This window comes from Neurospora crassa, assembly GCF_000182925.2.
Source record: "Neurospora crassa OR74A unplaced genomic scaffold supercont12.15, whole genome shotgun sequence".
NCBI classification, from domain to species: Eukaryota; Fungi; Ascomycota; class Sordariomycetes; order Sordariales; family Sordariaceae; genus Neurospora; species Neurospora crassa.
In genome coordinates, this window is record NW_011929466.1 from 1,707 (window position 1) to 6,768 (window position 5,062).

At 26.5% G+C, this 5,062-nt stretch overlaps 3 non-coding genes across 3 annotated transcripts; all 3 read left to right on the forward strand.

Moving 5' to 3' along the window:
* NCU15815 lies at positions 1-883 on the forward strand (the record flags this gene model as incomplete). The annotated part of the gene is made up of 1 exon (XR_898127.1): positions 1-883. It is a non-coding gene; the product is annotated as an 18S ribosomal RNA (ribosomal RNA).
* Positions 884-1,074: 191 nt separating this feature from the next.
* On the forward strand, positions 1,075-1,228 carry NCU15816. The gene has a single exon (XR_898128.1). It is a non-coding gene; the product is annotated as a 5.8S ribosomal RNA (ribosomal RNA).
* A 17-nt stretch (positions 1,229-1,245) lies between these two features.
* Positions 1,246-4,560, forward strand: NCU15817. Its single transcript, XR_898129.1, has one exon. It is a non-coding gene; the product is annotated as a 28S ribosomal RNA (ribosomal RNA).
* The last annotated feature ends 502 nt before the right edge of the window (positions 4,561-5,062 follow it).

Below are 5,062 nucleotides of genomic sequence, written 5' to 3' on the forward strand. Positions count from 1 at the left end.
TTTATTAAAGACTAACTACTATAAAAACATTTACTAAGGATGTTTTTATTAATTAAGAACGAAAATTAAGGGATCGAAGACGATTAAATACTATTATAGTCTTAACTATAAATTATACCAATTAAGGATCGGACAATATTATTTTTTGACCCGTTCGGCACTTTACAATAAATTAAAATATTTAAGCTCCTAAAGGAATATAGTTATAAGGTTGAAACTTAAAGAAATTAATAGAAGGGTACTACTAAAGGTAGAGCCTACGGCTTAATTTAATTTAATACGGGGAAATTTATTAGGTCTAAATACAATAAGGATTAATAAATTAAAAGCTCTTTCTTAATTTTATAGGTAATAGTATATAGCCGTTCTTAATTAGTAGAATAATTTATCTACTTAATTATAATAACGAACGAAACTTTAACTTACTAAATAGCTTATATTACTTTAGTAGTACGCTAGCTTTTTAAAGGGACTATTAATTTAAACTAATAGAAATTTAAAGTAATAACAGGTCTATAATACCTTTAAATATTTTAGGCCGTATATATACTATACTAATATAATTAGCAAATACTCCTTTAACCGGAAGGTCTAAGTAATTTTATTAAATTATATTATATTAAGGATAAAGTATTACAATTATTATTTTTCAACAAAGAATCCCTAATAAGCGCAAATCATTAATTTATATTAATTACATCCCTACCCTTTATATATACCGCCTATCACTACTACTAATTAAATAACTTAATAAAACTTCCGAATTAGCCTAAAAAAGTCGGCAATAACTACCTAAAGCCGGAAAATTATCCAAACTCAATTATTTAGAGGAAATAAAAGTTATAATAAAATCTCCGTTAATAAATTAGCGGAAGGATTATTATAGAATTATAAAACTCCTATAAACTATTATAAATCTTATTTGTACAGTTACTTCGGCACTAATAGTCTAAAAAAGCCTTCGGGCCCTCCCGGATCCTCGGGTCTCCCATTCGCAAAAAACTACCTACTAAAGTACCAAAACTAAATTTTTAATATTTTATATCTTTCTAAGTAAACTTTTAAATAAGTTAAAACTTTTAATAACAGATCTCTTAATTCTAATATTAATAAAGAACGTAGCGAAATATAATAAATAATATAAATTATAGAATTTAGTAAATTATTAAATTTTTAAACGTATATTATATTCGCTAATATTCTAACGAATATACTTATTTGAATGTTATTTTAATTATTAAACTCTATTTACATTAGAGATCCGCAATTATCCGTAGTCCCTTAAAATTAATAGCGGGCTCGTTAGTTATACCGAGCGTAGTAACTTTATATTACTATAGTTATACGGCGGGTTCTTACCGTAAAACCCCCTATTTTTAAAATTGACCTCGGATTAAATAGGAATACCCGTTGAATTTAAATATATTAATAAGCAGAGGAAAAGAAACTAATAGGGATTACCCTAATAACAGTAAGTAAAGTAGTAATAACTCAAATTTAAAATTTAGCTTCAACCCGAATTATAATTTATAAAGGAAGCTTTTAGTAAAGCACCTTCTAAATCCCTTAGAACAAAGCACTATAGAGGGTAAGAGCCCTATATAGTCGGATGCCAATCTAATATAAAGCTCCTTCAATAAATTAAATAATTTAGGAATACTATTCAAAATAGGAGGTAAATTTCTTCTAAAATTAAATACCAGCTAGAAATTAATAGTATACAAGTAGAATAATTAAAAGATGAAAAGCACTTTAAAAAGAGGGTTAAATAGTATGTAAAATTATTAAAAGGGAAATATTTATAATTAAATTTATATTGTTCCAATTATTTAATATTCTTACTAGTATATTTAGGATAGTTCAAACTAGTATCGATTTTAGCGGAGGGATAAAGGTCCGGGGAATATAACTCCTCTAGGAATATTATAACCCCGGGCGTAATACCTTCGCCGGGATTAAAATTCGTATATTTATAAGGATACTAGTATAATAGTTATTAATGACCCGTCTTAAAATACGGACTAAAGAATTAAAGTTTTACGCAAATATTTGGGTATAAAACCCGTATATATAATAAAAGTAAATGTAAGTAAGAGCTTCGGCGTATTATTAACCGATTCTAATATATTTAGATAGATTTAAATAAAAGCGTTAAACTTTAAACCCGAAAGATAGTAAATTATATTTAAATAGGGTGAAGCTAGAGGAAATTCTAATAGAGGTTCGTAGTAGTTCTAATGTACAAATTAATTGTTAAATTTAAGTATAGGGGCGAAAAATTAATTAAATTATTTAGTAGCTAGTTACTGCCGAAGTTTCCCTTAAGATAGTAATATTGTTCTTTAATTTTATAAGGTAAAGCGAATAATTAAAGATTCGGGGGCGCTTTTTAGCCTTTATTTATTTTTAAACTTTAAATATATAAGAAGCCTTTATTACTTAATTGAATATAAGTATTCGAATATACTAATATTAGTAGGCTATTTTTAATAAATAGAATTAATAATATAGAATAAATTAAATGTAGGGTTAAAATACTGGAGTAAACGCTTATTAAATACTATAAAAAGCGTTAATATATTTTAATAGTAGGACGGTAGCTATAGAAATCGAAATCCGCTAAGGATTATATAATAATTTACTTACCGAATATACTAACCCTAAAAATAAATAGCGCTCAAATGTCCCACCTATACTCCGCCCTTAGGGTAGAAATAATACTTTAAAAAATAAATAGCCGTAGAAATTAGTAATAAAACCTAAAGCGTAAACCCGAATTGAACGGCCTTTAATATAAATCTTAGTAGTAGTAGTAAATATTTTAATAAGAATTTAAAAGACCGAAGTAGGGAAAGGTTCTATATAAATAGCGGTTGGATATAGGTTAATCGATCTTAAGCTATAGGGAAATTCTATTTTAAAGGGGCATTTATACTTTATATAGCGAAAAGGAAGCCGGTTAATATTCTAGTACCTAAATATAGGTTTTGTGTAGTAACGCAATTAAACGTAGAAACAATAGCGGAAGCCCCGGGCAGAGTTTTCTTTTCTTTTTAATAGTTTATTACCTTAAAAACAATTTATTTAAAAATAGGGTTTAATAATTAGAAGAGTTTAATACTTCTATTAAGTCCGGTACACTCTTAACGTCCTTTAAAAATCCGTAGGAAGGAATAATTCTTATACTAAGTCGTACTTATAATTATAATAGGTCTTTAAAGTAAATAGCCTCTAATTAATAGAACAATATAAATAAAGGAAGTCGGTAAAATAGATCCGTAACTTTAGGAAAAAAATTAATTCTAAAGGTTAAATATATTAGGCTTTAAATAAACGCCCTAAAAATAGATCGCTACTAGCTAGGCAACCGGCTAATAATTTTTAATATCCGGCTATAAAAGCCCTTAATAAACTTCGGTCGTCCGGCGTATATTTAATAACTAACTTAGAATTAATATAAATAGGAGGAATTTAACTATTTAATTAAAATATAGTATTACAATAGTTAGAAAATAATATTAATACAATATAATTTCTATTTAATACTCTAAATATCAAAGTAAAGAAATTCAACTAAGCGCGGGTAAACAGTAGGAATAACTATAATTCTCTTAAAATAACTAAATACTTCGTTATCTAATTAATAACATATATAAATAAATTAATAAAATTCCTACTATCCCTATCTACTATCTAGCGAAACTATAATTAAAGGAACGGGCTTAATAAAATTAACGGAGAAAAAAGACCCTATTAAACTTAACTCTAATTTAATATTATAAAAAGATATAGGAAGTATAAAATAGGTAGGAGCTTCGGCGCTAGTAAAATACTACTACTCCTATTATTTTTTTATTTATTTAATTAAGCGGGGCTAGATTTTCGTCCAACTTCTAATTTTAAGGTCCTTTGCAGGCCAACCCGGATTAAAAATATTATTAAATAGGGAATTTGGCTAGGGTAGTACATTTATTAAACTATAATGCAAATATTTTAAAGGGGGCTTATAGAGAATAGAAATTTCTAGTAGAATAAAAGGGTAAAAATCCCTTTAATTTTAATTTTCAATATAAATATAAATTATAAAAGTATAGCCTATCGATCCTTTAATCCCTTAAAATTTAAAACTAGAAGTACTAAAAAAGTTACTATAGGAATAACTAACTTATAGTAGCCAAACGTTTATAGTAATATTGCTTTTTAATCTTTTAATATTGGCTCTTCCTATTATACTAAAATAGAATTCGGTAAATATTAAATTATTCACCTACTAATAAGGAACGTAAATTAAATTTAAACTATTATAAAATAGATTAATTTTACCCTATTAATAACCTTATTACAATAGTAATTAAATTTAATATAAGAGGAACTATTTATTTAAATAATTAGTTTTTACAATTGTCCAACTAAATAATACTACAATACTACTATTTATTAAATAATAATTAAATACCTCTAAATTAAAATCTATACTAAAATATAATAATACTTTTAGTATATTATAAACGTATAAAAATAGGCTCCAGCCTTGTATTTTAATAAGTAATTCCTCTATTAGCTTTAAAATAGCTAGTAGTAATTTATATATTATAATTTTAATACGTACTAAATTAAATTCTTTATAAACGATTTAAATATACGAAAGAATCTTATAAGTAGTAGAATAGCCTTATTATTATAATTTATTAAGGGTAAGCCCTCCTTCGCCTAAATTTCCTAATAAAAAAGTCCGCCTAATAAATAGGTATTTACTAAAGGGTCCCCCCGAAATTTAATTACTAAAATCCGAAAGGGCGAAAGCGCTTTACCGGAGGGAAAGTATAGGGTAAGTAGGGATAGGAAAGGGATTTAATTAAATTTAGTATTTCCCGGGTTTGGATAATATTATCTTAGGGGTATGGGTAGGCCGGGTATAAGGAGTTTACTATACTAGTAGCTAGCCTACAAAAAGCTCGGTAACTATATATAGTATATATTTAGGGAAGTGTCGATTAGCGTAATATATACGGGTACAATTAGGCCAGACCTTTACAAATCTTAATAATTATAATAAGTAGGG